Source organism: Bos mutus, chromosome 13 (assembly GCF_027580195.1).
Source record: "Bos mutus isolate GX-2022 chromosome 13, NWIPB_WYAK_1.1, whole genome shotgun sequence".
NCBI classification, from domain to species: Eukaryota; Metazoa; Chordata; class Mammalia; order Artiodactyla; family Bovidae; genus Bos; species Bos mutus.
Window position 1 is genome coordinate 26,375,853 of NC_091629.1, and position 17,112 is coordinate 26,392,964.

The window sequence follows — 17,112 nt, forward strand, 5'->3', positions numbered from 1 at the left end:
GGCTAATATTAACATACGACTTTTCAAAGTGGTTTCTTTTCCAGATACCCCATGCCCTGAAGACACCTCCACTTTTAAGTGTTATGGGAGTGTGCCCAGCTGGCCTGTCCCCAGCAGCAGTGACCTGGGTGAGGTTGGATTGATCTTGGGCACCAGCTCTCCTTCCTCAATAAAAATCTATTAGACCAGAAGCCAAGGGATTTGTTTCCTACATCCTCTGACAGGGATGTTTTTCTAGGATTTTGCTTCTTAAAGGCGAGTTCACTTTCTTGGACAAGTGGGTGTCCCAGTGATAGAGCCCAGCTTTCCATGAGTGGACAACAAACTGCATCCTGGACCTGTGTTACCAGCATTCCTGAATTTGAGTTGGAATTTTAGTGTTAGAAGCAAAGCTACAGAATTGATTATAGAGAGAAAGAGTAAAGGAACTTGGGAAATTCCCATGTCCTTCCTGCTGAGGATCAGCAGGACAGGAGGTTGGGAAGAGGACTGAGTGGAGGTGAGCTCTCCTGCAGGCATCTCCATCCAGCCCCACCTGTCAGCTGCTGCCCCGGAACTGGAACCTTTCAAAGTATCTTAAGCAACCACATTAAATCCCCAGTCTGTCTTCTGTATCCATATGATCCCTTTATCTGAGAAAGTGAAAGTGAAGTCACTCAGTCGTGTCCAACTCTTTGTGACCCTGTGGACTGTAGCCCACCAGGCTCCTCCGTCCATGGGATTCTCCAGGCAAGAATACTGGAGTGGGTTGCCATTTCCTTCTCCAGGGGAATCTTCCCAACCCAGGGATCAAACCCAGGTCTCCTGCATTGCAGGCAGATGCTTTAACCTCCGAGCCACCAGGGAAGCCCGCTGAGAACTATCTTCTAAAGATTACGAACAGAGCCTCAGAACTATCTTAGATTCTGGGGTGACTGAGGCCATGAAATTAAAAGATGTTTGCTCCTTGGAAGAAAAGCTATAACAAACCTAGGCAGTGTATTAAAAAGCAGAGACATCACTTTGCCAGCAAAAGTCCATCTAGTCAAAGCTATGGTTTTTCCAGTAGTCATATATGGATGTGAGAGTTGGACTATAAAGAAAGCTGAGCGCCAAAGGGTTGATGCTTTTGAACTGTGGTGCTGGAGGAGACTCTTGAGGTCCCTTGGACAGCAAGGAGATATAACCAGTCAATCCTAGAGGAAATCAGTCCTGAATATTCACTGAAAGGACTGGTGCTGAAGCTGAAACTCCAAAACTTTGGCCACCTCATGCAAAGAGCCAATTCATTGGAAAAGACCCTGATGCTGGGAAAGATTGAAGGCAGGAGGAGAAGGGGACAACAGAGGATGAGATGGTTAGATGGCATCACTGACTCAGTGGACATGAGTTTGAGCAAACTCCAGGAGATAGTAAAGGACAGGGAAGCCTGGCATGCTGCAGTCCATAGAGGTCACAAAGAATCTGATAAGACTTAGCAACTGAGCAAGAAAAACAACAATGTTCAAACTCCATCCTTGTCCAGTTAACAATGGGCTTTTGGATGGTTCATTTGGCCTTTCAAAGTTTCAACTTCTTCCTCTGTGTAGCAGTGATAAGACCCACCTCACAAATTTTTCAGAACTGGAAGATATAGGGACTGAAAAACTGCCATGGACAGCTCTTGATAGCATTAAAGATTTGCTCTAGAATGGCTGCCACCATTATTCCTGCTCTGGATCACTCTTAACCTTCCTGTGAGTCCAGTTGTTAAGTAAAACCTATGGCCCAAAGGCCTGCAGTGTGAAAGGCAAACATCTACCACTGGGCTCCCAGGGCAGGGGCTCAGAATGACTCATGCCAGAGGCTCCACTGGCTTCTTTCAAGAAAAGCACTGACCATCAAGAGACTTCTAGATCCAGGTAACTTTCTCCCAACCCTGTGACCCTAGATGGGTGTGCAGGAAAAAAATGAATTAGACGGGTCCATCCAGCCCCTCCAGCTCAGTACTCTTGTGGTCCTAAACCTAAGATTCTGGCCTTGATTGACTAAGAGAAGAGTAATGGAAGGTTCACGCACCATTATCTTCCTAAAGAACGCTAAGCATGCCACCCCAGAAGAAATCCAGTTTTCTCAAACCCTGAGCAGCCCACTCCAAGACTTCTACCTCCAACATTGCCCTTTTGGCTCACCTGCTTAGGAGGCTCTGAAGAGGTCAGAGGAAACAGGATGCAGCCTCCCCATCTCAAGAGGACATCTTTTGGGGAATTTCCCTGGTGGTCCAGTGGTTAACGATCTGCCTAGCAATACAGGGGATGCAGGTTCAATCCCTGGTTGGGGAAACGAAGAATCCTGCTTGCTGGGGAGCAGCTAAGTCCAAGAGCTACAACTACTGAATCCCGGACACTCTGGAGCCCATGAGCCACAACTCTGGAGCCCGTACACCACAAAGAAGATGTCACATGATGTAACAAAGATCCTGCGTGCCACACCTAAGACCCAACACAGCCAAATGAATAAATATTTTTTTTAAAAAAGAGAAGACATCTTTCAACTGAACTAGGGTCAGCTTCATTTTCAACTTGGGGTAACATTCCAGACTGATATAAAGAAAATGGATTAGGCTGGCAATTCCTTGATTCCATTCACAGACCCTGAGAGCCTGTGGTGGTAAGTGCTGTGCTGGCCCCTGGCTGAAGCTGAACGCTGTCTAGAAAAACAAAGCAGGTTTTAAAGAATAATAAACGTCATTTAGGATGTGACTAACCAATGCCCACTCCCTATGTGTGTCTTTATGTCTATAATCTTTCTGCCTGTAACTTTCAGGCAGCTTTCCTCTGACCCACCTTCCACCTGGGCCCAAGAAGGCATATGCTGGGAGAACGATGGTGATTCCGGCCAACACGGTGAGTCAGGGACATATGGTGTCCCGAGCTCTCTGTTTACTCTTGTTCCTGGGAGATTAGTCAGCCAGAGGTGCAGAATCAGCCTGAATGCCATCTGCTGTTCTTCAGTGCAGGCTGAAGGGGACAGGTCAGCCCTACATACCTTGATAGCTAGGGGAGGGCCTGGACCATCCAGAATGCAAAAGCTGCAGCCTGATGAAAGCAAGGCTTCTGTTCTTCCTACTGGCAGGCTGTCCTTTCTCACCAAACAAGGGAAGAGCTGCATCTGGGGAAGGAAGATGGACCTTGAGCTACTGTGGTTCTGGTTTGTCCCAGGCTCCTTGGTGGACTCTTCACAGCCCCAAGACACCAGGCAGCTGCCCTCACTCCACTTGGACTGGTCTGCAGCCTTGGGAGTTGGTCTAAGAGCTCAAGGTATTCTGCACAGAAAGCTGCTGATTTGTCAGTGGAAAGATTCTAGTCTTTGGCCCCTGCTTCCGCCTGCTTTTAAGGTCAGGTCTTGAGGTCTTGGGTAACTTTTTCAACCTCCCTAAGTCTCCCTTTCTTTGTCTATTGAATGGCGATCTTCACAAGGCTGTTGCCTAGGATGAACTGATCTGAGATAATCTATGTAAAGCACCTGGATTTAGGAGGAGTGCAATAAAAGTGAGTGCCCTTCCCCCTCCCCTGGATTATGTGCCTTTTACCCCCGCTTCATGGAGATCCCTTAGTGAACAGAAAGCTGTTACATCATTTGCTTGTAATCCTCATGATAAAATAAAATTCCCATCAAAATAATGTTAACGGCCCATTGGCATGTCTGGGTCACAGAAATAATGATGTGGTGAAAATAAAATTGAGGCTATTGGCTCAAGGAAAGAGGTTAGCAAGTCACAGTGTGCAGAGAGAGAGATAAAGAGAAACTGGCCTTGGGGGAGCCTGAATCATTCTCCATCAAGAGCAAAATTGCACATACAGCACAGGACTCCTGTGAGCTCTCAAGACACATGCTTTGGACAAAATACTCCCTAGTCTCCAGCGTTCTAAGTTCACTTCTTAGGGTTTTCTATTTCATCAACACTGACTCCAGTTCCCAGCCCACCAGCCCCAGGAGGAGGCTGATGTGGCTATGGGTTTCATAACCTCCTTGTGGGAGATTTTCTATCATTTGGGTGACAAGGTATAACGTTGCAAGTCACAAAACTCCAAATGATGAAGGCATCTTCATCAGATTTCTGGGCTTCCTGGTGGCTCAGTGGTAAAGAGTCTGCCTGCAATGCAAGAGATGCAGGAGATGAAGTTTGAGTTCCTGGGTCAGGAAGATCCCCTCTAGGAGGAAACGACAACCCATTCCAGTATTCTTGCCTGTAGAATCTCATGGACGGAGGAGCCTGGTGGGCTACAGGGTTGCAAGAGTTTGATAGAACTGAGTACACACCACCAGATTTCTACTAGTGCCATGAGTTTTGTTATAAGAATTGTCCCATTTGCAGCCACCAGCTCCCAGGTGCAATTTTCAGCACAGAAATCCCCTGGAGCCAGTTATAGGGAAACTGTGACAACATCCGGCCAACTTCAGAGAAATTGATTTGGGCTGGGAGGGTGGACTTTGTTCACCCATGGTGTTCCAATGAATATTTTCAGGCTTAAGGAACAGACCGTCCAAAAATAAAATTCATTGATTTTTCCAAAGGGCAAGGACAAGCAGATGGCCCTAGTAAAGGAGGTCTCTGCCATGGCTTTCCTGAACTCACACTGTATTCATGTTGAACAGATGCTCTTCTGGAGGATGAAGAGAAATCAAGACAATCAAACGAGACAAAATTACAGTTGGCTACCATGAAATATGCAGTGGGCATTTTTCTGTAGGAAAACTGAAGAATCCCCACACTCCATGCCCTAAGCACATTCATCTCCAGCTCCAGGGACTGTTGGACCTCCGGTTCTGACTTCTGGTCCCCATACCAGCAAAAGATGTCTGGGACCAGGACAGCTCTGTTCATGCAAAATAAGACGGTCAGCAGAGTCCAGACAGCACAGGCAGGAGGGGAGCCAACTGCACAAGCTTCTCCTTGTTGATACAAAATGGTCCCCATGGCCCGGGTGAAAAATAAGGGCCTTCAGGATCCATGGGAATGTGCTCTGGCTCCAGCGAGGTCACTTCTGAGATAATCTGGTCTCTTCCAAGATGGTCATGCTCTCAATTCTTCCCAGGCTCTCATAAATGGAATAACAACACCTGTGTTGAAATGGGTTCTCAGTGTACATTAAATATGTTTTTAGAGCAAACGTGGAGACAGTTGACCTGCGCTAATGGAGGAATTTAAAAAAGGAAGCTGGAGAAAGGTAGGCTGAAGAGCCAATGAGGATCCCTCCTGCCCCAGACCCCATGGGCACTTTGGCTGGTGGTGAGGCCCAGGTCCCACCTTGGTGTCTTCTTTGAGTATTGAAGGCTGCTTTCCAGGTGGGACGTGGACACCAGAGTATGGGCCATTCTGGAGAAGCCACTGTTTCTGGTGATAATCCACATTTGAGCCATGAACAGGGCCTGCCTTTGCTAGTGTCAGACGGGAGACGTGGAGAGGGTGGTGTTAGTGGTTACTTTTCAGAATCATCCAGAATCTTTCTGAATTCTTCTCCAATGGAGACAACCTAGCTCATGTACACAATTGCTTTTGGGGTCTAACTGTTGTCTAAATTAGCCTTGCTTCCACAAAGATAAATGGTATCTTGAGAAAAGTGTAGGGACTCGATGGATTTGAAATCACTTACCAGCTGGTCTTTACTCCTCACATTGACATTTATGGTGGCTAGACTCCAGTGACACATGCCCCTGCCTTCCATTCCTGAAAAGATCCAAAGTCACAGACAAGCAAAATCGGGGAGCTGAAAGCATTATAGAAAACCTGCCATTGGTTACTACGTTGATAAATTAAGGGGAGACATTTCTGTAGGAGCATGGCTCAGCTGAGAGCTCAGCACTGGTATTGCAATGGCACCTGTCTTGCTGTGTGGCCCTAGGCAGTCTCCTTAAGCTCTCTGATCATGCATTTCCTCATTTGTAAATGGAGAGAAGACACCTGATAACACCTGCCTCAACTATACCTTATGGATGTCCAGGATCCAGTAAGAAAATTGGCCTGAAGGCCTTTTGAAAAATCGGAAAGGCTATAAAATCTTATAACAGTACACTATCATGGTTATTATGTCCAAGGAACACCAGCTGGAAGACGACAGATCGTCCTCTATCTACTGGTTATTGCTGCTCAGCATCTTCAAAGATGTATGTTTGTGTTCAAAGGTCACCCTGACTCAGTCTGTGGGTGTCAATTATAAAATTCTTCCAACTTTTTTGTGCATTTGAAAAATGTTCTAATAAAAATGTTGGGATATGAAAAGGATCACCTTATCTGAACACAGTAGTCTTGCACAGGTCTAGAGGCAATGAGTTTGGAGTCTCCATTTTGAACAAAAAGAAAAAAAAATGGCAGCATTATCAAAATGGGAAATAAAACAAGTCATAAATTCTGGCACAATGAAATGTGTCATAGTCTATGATATTCACCAGTCTTATGTATAGTAGAACATCATTCTCTGAAAAAGAAAAATGTTGAGTCTGCCATGGCACATGACTTTGAGCAAATGCCCTTTACCTGTTAAAACAATGTGTAAAAAGATGGTACAGCAACTCTGTACCTGTAATGATGTTCAGTAAAAGAAGCAGCCAAGAGGCAGATTTTTATATACTTATGGCAATTGTGTTCAATAAAAAAGAAAACAGAATGACTAGAGGTAGAGGTACCCAAAAGATCACAGTGGTTTAGAGTGAGAGGGTTAGGATCACAGGAGGAGTTCTTCTTTTGTGTAAAATTTTCCTTTGATGTAGTTTTACTCCATTTATTATAGAAAAGAAGAAATATGATTTTCATTTAGTGTAATTCTTTGATATTGAAAAATACGTAAATGGCAATTTGTGTACACAGGTCCTCTGCCTGGCACAGCTGGCAAGAGCAACTTTGCTTTGAAAGAGGACCTCATGGGCTGCCAGGAGCATTGTTCATCTGTGGCTGCCCCGTGACTTTGGACACAATAGTTGCCAGGTTAAGGAGCGCCCGCTGGGAGCCCGACCTGGTTCAAGCCCATTGTTACTTTAAATGCTCCTTGGAGGAGCCCACATCGCCAAGCTTTGAAGTTGTGTTCCCAGAGCCTGCTTATATCGGAAAGGCACAGACTTGGTGTCGGAGGTGGGGAGATGTTCAAGATGATCCCAAAGATCATGATGGTCCCCACATGTGGCCAGGGAGCACTGAAGACCCCCTGCAAAAGGCCAGGATGTTACCAGTTAGAAAGCTGGACACAGTTGGGGCATGTCTTTTAAAAATCTAGCCAGTGATCTGCCCAGCCTTTAGGGAAACAGCTCTCAGGCAACACTAAGCTGCCTCTCACAAAGGAACCCAAATTGTTCCTTGTTCTCAGGCAGCAAGAGGCAAGGTCACTTCTCAGAAGATCACATGGAAAGATCTTGGTTTCCCCACCAGGGCCAGCCAAGGCCAAGAGGCTGCAGGGCACCAGGTCAAGACTGTGGAGTCCTACCTCTGCCCTGCTCCCAGTCTCCAGTGACCTCTATCTCCGGAGTCTCTGCTCCAGCCCCCACTGCCCTGGGGAGAGGTCCTCAGGGCCTTCTTTTGCTTTGGAAAACCTAAGATTCTTCCCAAGGCACTAAGCTCAACAAGTTAGCCGCAGTATTTTCTGAAGACCATCTATGTGTAAAGAGCTAAAATGATAAATATAAATGCACCGTGACCTTCACAGAGGCATCCACTGTGCAGTATTAACCACTAATAGTTCTTCCCTGATGGTCCAGTAAAGATGCAGGGGACACAGGTTTGACCCCTGGTCCTGGAAGATCCCACGTATCTCCAGGTGACTAAGCCCGTGCACCACAGCTACTGAAGCCTGAGCACCCTGGAGCCTGTGCTACACAACTAGAGAAGCCACTGAAGCGAGAAGCCCAAGAACCATAACTAGAGAGTAGCCCCTGATCGCTGCAACTACAGAAAGCCTGCATGCAGCAATGAAAATCCCACCCTGCCCAAAGTAAATAAATAAATAAAATTTAAAAACAGGTATCAAGGAAGATAAGGTTCTATAAGTAATAGAAAAATGCTACAAGTCGAATGCATTCAATTGCTTTAGTCGTGTCCAGCTCTTTGCAACCCCCATGGACTATAGCCCACCAGCCTCCTCTGTCCATGGGATTCTCCAGGCAAGAATACTGGAGTGGGTTGCCATGCCCGTCTCCAGGGGCTCTTCCTGACACAGCTATTGAATCCATGTCTCCTGTGGAAAAAATCACTGATATCTTCCAACCTCACCACTTGCAAAGCTGTTTTCTATGGACTTGCCCTGAATAAGCTCATTTAAGCCCCACCACAGCTCTTTGACATGGATATTATTTTTATATGCATTTTACAGAGAAGGAAACTGAGGCGCGGAGAAACAAAGGCACTCTGGCTCCAGCGCCTGGGGTCCTGATCACCTGCTGTAGCGTGCCCCCGCCATCTCCCACGCAGTGACAGCTGTTGTGAGCTCTTAGCCGGGCACTGGGGTAGGGAGGCAAGAGCACTTGTCCAGGTGTTATGGAAGTTTTCTACTACAATTTGGGCTTTTTGACACTGTCAGAGAATAAAATTCTTCATTCATTTATTTCAAACTCTCAGAGTGACACTAAATAAAAATATTTGGTGTCCATGATAAAAACAATATAAACAAACTACAAAGAACTTTTCTTAACTGAAGACAGGACCAGAACATGTTCCTATAACCTCAGTGCTTGCCCTACCCCAATCGCAGTAACGGTCGGGTGCTTTTTCTTCACCGTTTCCCCACATGTTTTCCCCACCATAAGGCTGGATGCTTTGTCAATGCTTGATCCCTGGCACACAAAACTTAGAGAATGGGTTAAGGATGTGAGGACAAGCATATAGAAGAATCCAAGCAGAAGGAAGGGAGTTTTATTTTTATTATTAAAGACTTTTTGATGTGGACCATTTTTAAAGTCTTTATTGAATTTGTTCCAATATCACTTTTATGTTTCAATATTCTGGCCCCAGGGCATGTGAGACCTTAGTACCCTGGCCCAAGTTCGAACCCATGCCCCCTACATTGGAAGGCAAAGTCTTAACCAATGGATCGCCAGAGAAGTCCCTGAAGGAAGGGAGATTTTGAGCAAGGTCCCTGGAGCCCTGGGAGATGGGCCGCTGAGAGGAGGTAGGGGAGGAAGTGGGAGTGGAAGCGCATCTCGCAGTCATGCTGCAGGACTAGAACTCAGCTGTGGAGGCAGGGGGGCCCAGTGGGGTTGCAGTAGAGCCTGCAGGGTCTGACTTTCTCTTATGAAGGGTCCCCATGGAGGAAGCATAGGAGAGGAAGGGCCAGAGGTGGTGACGAGAAGGCAGCGCTCCCAGGAAGCAGACAGAAGAGTCGGGGGGGGCGGTGATCTCCTGAGGACGAGGCCTAGGTGATGGTCTGGTTGTGAGGGAGGAGTTCACGTGCCTCCCAGGTTCCTTGTATGATGTCACCCAGCGTACAAAAGGCACATGAAAGAAGGGCATGGAAGGGATCCTCTCTGTGACTCTTCTGGACTTTACTGGACTCACATGCATAGTGAACTACCAAGAGAGGCCAAGGTGCTGCCCAAATATTCTGGCCATTGGACACTTTCCACAGAGCACTTTGAAGGGTCAGTGCTTGCAAAGCCCACTTTGGGGAAGCCCACATTAGGTACCACAGCATCTGCACTGGATACAACAGCGTCCTTGTAACCAAGCTGGGGGTACCAGGTAAGACCATGGGTGCAGAGTCCCTGGCACAGCTGGGAGTCAGTGAGCATTGGTTCTTTCCTCACATCAGATGATAAAAATGGAAGTCATTCTAAAAACCAAAGAAGCTCAAATGCATACAGAAGATCTCAGGAGGCAACCTGGGACCCTACATCCTGCAACCTCTTCTGAGAAATAGCTGGGATGTGGGCTCAAGTACCAGATTTACAATGTCCTGGCTGTGTGATCTGGCAGGGGTTACTTAACCTTTCTGAGAAACGATACAGGGCACAGAGTCAGGTAATCTAGTGTGTAATACCAGTTATACCAGTAATGGGCTACCCCAAACTCAGTGGCTTAGTCAACTCATTCCTTATCAACTTATTTATTGTCTCTCACTTATTATCTCCTACCTATTGGTAGGAAACCAGGCAGGTTTAGCTGGAACCTTGGCTTCAGTCACAGCATTGGCCAGGATGGGGTCTCATGTGAAAGCTTGACTGGAAGAAGATGGCTTCTCAGCTCAGTGTGGTTGTTTGTAGAATCGGGTTTCCTGAGGCTCAGTTCTTTACTGGCTATTGACTCACCCTCGTTCCTTCCCCTGGGGACCTCCCCAACACAACTGGTGGCTTGCTCCATCAGAGCAGCGAAACACAGAGATTGCCAGGGAGATGAAGGTCACAGTCTTTTGTAATCTAATCATGGAAGAGATGCCCCCTCACTGTGTTCATATATTTATCTATTTGTCAGAAGCAAGTTACTCAAGGGGCGGAGATGACATGAAGCCATGGATCCAAGAGGTGGGAGCGCTGAGGATGGTCTTGGAGACTGCATGCCACACAGATGCATTGTCGTATGGGACCCACTTGTTTATACTTGTGTTGTTCCTGTACTGCTGCTGCTACAGTTAAGTCACATCAGTCGTGTCTGACTCTGTGCGACCCCATAGACGGCAGCCCACCAGACTCCCCCGTCCCTGGGATTCTCCAGGCAAGAACACTGGAGTGGGTTGCCATTTCCTTCTCCAATGCATAAAAGTGAAAAGTGAAAGTGAAGTCACTCAGTCGTGTCCGACTCTTAGCGACCCCATGGACTGCATCCCACCAGGGTCCTCCGTCCATGGGATTTTCCAGGCAAGAGTACTGGAGTGGGGTTCTCAGTCTGTTTAAAACTTCCTGTGAAAATTGATCAGTCAGTCATATTAGCTGATCATCACCTTAGAGACAGCCAAAATATCTCAAAGAATGCAGGTGGGAGAAGGAAAAAAGAAACTCAAAATCAGAACAGTGGCTATGGTACTTAGCACCTTGAAATGATCTTAGACCAGGAAGGATCCAGAAAGCCACTGTCCATATTTTTCACTCTCAGATACCAACAGTCTTAGAATTATGCCATTAGCTATCTCTTTTTCAGAAAGCAAAAATAATGATAATTCACTGTTTTTAGGACTTTATATATAGGAACTTATTTAATCCTCAGAACAGGATTAGGTTCTATTATCCCCATTTACAGGTGAGAAAATGAGTAATAGAAAAATCACAGGACAGAGCTGATTCCCTTGTCCCTAGTGAGTGGCAAGCAGGATCCTGACCCTTTTTGTGACTCCACTCTTTCATCTCAACCACTTCTTGGTGTAACCTGTTAAGGGTGGGGGTGCATGATCTCTGGTCACTGTTAATAAGGAGAAACCAGAGACCAGGCTCCAGAAAAACTCTAGAGATGTGAGGCAGGGAGAATGGGGTTGGGGGTGGGGACACCAGGAAGATTCACTCCCATGTCAATTTGCCAAGGTCCTTACCCCCATTCTGCATCTCTCTGGATGCCTGTTGGTCAAGGCTAGCTGAGTTCCTGATGAAAGTTCTAAAGGACCGGGGTCCTAGCTACCCTCCTGGGAGCTTAGATGAATTTCTCGGACTTTCTAAACTCTGAGGTAAAGAAGATACTTTAAAAAAACAACAACAACAACAACAAAAAAAAAGCTCTAAAAATTGCCTTTCCTATGATCAAGAGCCCACAAACAAGCAGGCCTGGGTGAACTTCAGAGGCAAATTTGGGCCCCAACCTATAAAGACCACAATGGCCCTCTTCACAGATGGATGGTCTATGTAAGTGCAAAACAAAGCTTGGAAGTCTGACAGCACGTGTGCATGTTCTGAGCTTGGGCAAGCCAGGGTCATGGCATGCCACCTTCAGGGGATGTTCTGGGGAAAAAAAATGTTACCACGGGGTGTCAGAGTGGTCCCCTCGCCTTCTTCTCCCTTACAGAGCAGAGCAGCAGTTTACCTCCAAGGAGAAAAGAAAAAAACTCCAACTTTCTCACAATTGGGTCCTGGTGGTGACAGGGATAACCATGGACATTCTAAAGATGCCACAGAGTTAACAGTTGAGTTTAGAAAGAGACAGAACTCACCATATTATGTGACCATGGGAACAGATTGGAAGTGGGGCTGAGAAAGCAGGATTGTCTACCTCCCTTCCTCACCTCCTAAATAACTGAGAAGCCAGTTGAGAAGTCCAGGATTTTGCCATTGTTCTGCTCACCTCTGGGACTAATTAGCACCCCTCCTCCCCCAGGACTAAATTAGCGCCACCAGAAATAAAGACGATGGGGGTAGAGGGTGGAGAACAAAGCACTTCCCAGGGACTGGAGGTTATGCTCTGGGCCTGAGGCTGGGAAAGCAAACCAAGGGGCCATGTGACCTGCAGAACTGGGGTCCAGCTCTGGGAATCCTGCCCTGGGGAGCCTTGATGGGAGGCTCCTCACAGCATCCTCTGAGAAGAGCACTATGAGCCCACACCCGCATGCACACAAGCACCCTGCCTTCACACCGCGCTGTGGGGGTGGACCATGTTCCCCTCGAGGACTCCACACACCCAGAGCCAGGTAGGGGAGCCCTCATCCAGAAAAGAGGAACATGATCTGACAGATCAAATCTTTCGTTGCCTCCACAAGTCCCCCAGCTCTAAAAAGCCTGCCTTAATTCTAAATCAACGTCTTATTATATCTGGGCTTGATACCTTTGAGGAGAAAAGAACGCTTTTGAGAAGTCTGGGGACCTGAGAAGCTCTCTCCTCTTTTCCTAACCATGGGAGTCTGGGCTTCCCTCCAAGTTCCCCATTTCCTAGCTATGTGGCCTAATCCAGGTGCTCGCCCTCTCTGGGCTTCAGTAGCATCCCATGAAGGTCAGAAGCATCACAAACAAGGTAGCTTAGCATTGAGTGCTGAGTCATATAAAGTCCATGATGACGTGCCTCTTGGTTGCCCCTCACTTCTGAAGCATCTCTACAAAGATTCTGAAAGGCACTCATGTCTCAACTCACACAGTCAGACATGGACAGGCTCAGGCCTCCCAAGGCTGCCCTTTTCGCATCCTTCTTAGCATCCCCTGATGACCGACACTCAGGCTCACTCCAGACTCATGGGAGAACTGCCCACATGGTCCAGCCTCTTGGAGTGCAAGCTACTGGCCAACTCAGCCCATGGAGCAGGGCCTTAGGATTTGACTGGCAACACGAGAGAAGACAGGGTGGATGAGTTTAGAGGGAGAGGAAGTGAGTTCACATTGCACCCTAGGTGGCCGTGGGCTGGGGAGGGCAGGGGTCCTGTGCACAGGTTACATTTACACCTGGAGTTTCAAGGAAGGGTTGTCCTTGGAGATACTGACTGGGCAGATGTCTGCAAGTAGCTTGAGGAACCTTCAGTGGGGACGTTAGGAGTCACCAGACAGCTCATGTGTATAGGCCTTTCCTGCTGCCTGACGTTGGTCATGTTGCTCAACCACTTGAGCCCCACTCAGTTTGCTCATCTGTTGAGGGAGAGTCAGGGCCCTTGTGACCTTATTCAGGAATGAAATGAGTACAAACAGGCCTAAAGGCTCATAGTAGGCAGGACAAGCACTCCAGAACCTTCTCTGCCACTAGGAAAGGAGAAGGGGGGGAGTGGTGCTGAGGGGAGGGGCCAGGAACAGCCCCTGGTGAGGGAAGGGCTGAGGAAGGGTCTTCAGAAAGGAGGGAATCTCTGGAACACAGTGGGGAGCCAAGTGAGGGGCCTCTGAAGCATGACCCTGGACCATTTCACAAGATCCAGGGAGGAATCAAGGAGGGATCCACAGGTGAGACAACCCAGAGGCCACTGGCATCACTGGTAGGTGGGTGGCTGCAGTGGGGAGAGAGAGACCAGAGGGGCCGAGGGAGATGACGGCTCAGCTGGAAAAGAGAGGAAGCAGGCCGTCCTGAGAACAGTTAAAGCAGCTGTGCCAGTGAAACCCGTCAGTTCGTGTGATACAATGCATCCAGGGGAGTCTTGTGCTTGTGGTACAGCTGGGCAAACCGAGGCTCGGAGAGGCTAGGAGACTCACTCAAGATCTGCCCCTCCTCTCTGTCCCCTGCACCATCGCTCAGTTCTGCAGCCCTCACTTCCTGCCTGGATTTGCCACGTCTCCTAACCACTCTCCCTGCCCCATCGGACCTCCTGCGATTTGTCTTCCGGCCAGATGTCCAGGTGCTTTTTCTAAAATTCTGCACTCCTCGCTTAAGCCCCTGCCCTGGTTAACCATTACCTTTGAGATAACATCCACATTCCTCACCACCCAATCCTGGCCCCTTTCTCATCCATCCCCCCTGCCTCTCAAGTCTCCTCCTCCACCCTCTGCCCCAGACTAACTGGATTGCTCGAGTCGTCAAGGTAATTACAAAAACAGCGTAGACTCCTGGGCTCTCACTAGGGACTGCACAAGTGTCTCTCTCCTTCCTTGCATCCACCTGAGATGGACAAATTATTCATCCCTCATAAGTGAGGCAGCTGACGTTAAAGAGGCTGAGTCACTTGCCCAGAAACTGGTTTGTCAAACCCAGGTCTCAGTAGCTCTAAGACCCATGCTCTTCACCATCAGGCTCCAGGAAACCGGCTGACTGCACCGTGTGGACCACCTTCCGTGTCCTTCCCCAGCCCCACCCAGGCAGATGCCTTCTGGTCTGAATGCAAGGCTCAGCCCTCTGGAAAGCCAGGTGGAGCTCTGGCTCCCAGGATGGCTCCAGTGGCTCAGAAGACTTCCCTTTATCATACTCCTTTCAAGTGATGATCCCATCTTCTGTAGGATGCATCCTGGGCTTAATATTATCTCTTCAGGAAGAGAGAACTCCCACCATGGGAAATGGACACATCCTCAAGCCTGTCTCACACTACACACACACACACACACACACACACACCAACTCCCATGCAAACAGCTAAGTCATTTTCTGGGAGCCTGTCTGCTTTGGTCCAATTCCTGATGCTACTAGGCTGGGCCTATGGAGGGATTTTTATTCCATTTTGATACCCTTGATACATGGTAGAAGCTCCATGGATGAAACTTGAGGGAGTAAATAACGAAGAACAAGAAAAACAGCTAGTCTTTTTTTTTTTTTTTAAGAACTTACAAAACACCAGGCATCAAGCTAGGCATTTGGCATGGATTATCTTATTTTGATTGCTGACAATAAAAACTATGAGATAGGGAGTTTTCTTATCTACAGTTTTTTGACGTGGAAACAAAAAATCAGAGAGGTTAAGCATGTCACTTGAAGTCCCACAGCTACAGTGATAAAGGATTGAGATTTTTAAACCAGTTTGGCTGATGTCAGAGTTTGAGGTCTTAACCTTGGGCTGCCTTTCCAAAGCATGAAAACTTTTTACTGATCCTAGGAAATGCCATTCAGTCCCCCACCTCCCTCCTTCCTGTCCCCACCCCTAGGTCAAACCCACCAAGATCATGTCATACTGTTTTCTTTTCTCAGTGTTTCTCTTAAAAAAAAAAAATCACATACAACTATGACAGTAATTTAAGCATGGGGCTTCCCTGGTGGCTCAACAGTAAAGAATCTGCCTGCAACACAGGAGATGTGGTTCGATCCCCGGGTTGGGAAGACTCCCTGGAGAAGGGCATGGCAATCTAACTCCAATATTCTTCCCTGGAGAGTCCCATGGACAGAGGAGCCTGGAGGGCCACAGTCCATGGGGTAGCAAAAGAGTCGGACACAACTGAGCAACCAAACAACAGCAACACATACATAACTTGTCCAGTTTGAAAAACAGTAAAATTAGTACGTCCTTTGACCTGGATGCCATGATTTCAACCTATTCAATAACTGAGACACGCTGTTATGTCTTATGCATATGTCTTATGCTTCTTTCAACTGAAGATTCTATTATATGTGAAATGTAACCTTGACGTAATAATAGTGTCTTTGCAGGAAGACAAAAACCTCACATGGTAAATGCACACAACACTAACCCCTCCCTCACGACATGTATAAAAATAAACTCAAAGTGGATGACAGAACTAAACATAAGATTATAACACTTTCAGGAAAAAAGCAAGTCAGAAAGCATTTGGGATCTTGAATTAGACAAGTATTTCTTAAACATGACATCAAAAATACACAGGAAAAAACACATGAAAAAAACTATAAATTGGACTTCACCAAAATTAAAAAGCAAAACTATTCTTAAAAAAACACTGTTCAGAATTCTTGGGCAGTCCAGTGGTTAGGACTCAGCTCTTTCACTGCTATGGCCTGGTTCAATCCCTACTCAGGGAACTAAGATTTCACAAGCTGTGAGGCTCAGCTAAAAAAAAGGCACTGATAGAAAAATGGAAAGACAAGACCCAGACTTGGAGACAACGTTTGCAAAACATGTATCAGATAAAGGACTTGTCCAGAATATGTTAAAAAAAAAAAAAAAACACTTTAAATTCAAGAAAAAGAAAATAATCCAATAAAAAAAATTTTGACCAGACACTTCACCAAAGAAGCTGTATGGACAAATCATCATATGAAGAAATGTTGTTCATCATCATTTGTCATTAGGGAAATGCAAATTTAAACCACCATGAGATACTAATATACCCATATTAGAATTTCTATAGAATACTGACCTTCATGTATTGCTGGTAGGAGTGAAAACTGGTATAACAACTTTGGAAAACAGTTGGGGAGCTCCCTAAAAAGTTAAACATATGCTTACTATATGACCCAGAAATCTTCCTCCTAACTATTTACCAAGGAGAAATGAACACCTATGTCCACACAGAAACCTGGACGTGAATGTTTATAATGGCTTTATTCATAATAGTCCTAAACTGAAAACAACACAAATGTCCTTTAAATGAAGACTAGGTAAACATCCTGTGGAGCATCCCTGTCATGGGTACCACTCAGCAGAAGGGACTGATGACTAATACACGTGAGAAAGGGGATTCATTTCAAAGGCATGCACAGCGCAGAAGCCAGGCACAGAAAGGCTACACGATCTAATTCCATCTCTGTGACATTCTGAAAAAGGACAGAGGATTCTGAAAAACTCTAAGGATAGAAAACAGATCCTTTATTGCCAGTGACCGGGAGGGAAGGTTTGACTACAGAGAAGCACAAGGGCACTTTTTGTGGAACGTTCTGTATCTTGATTT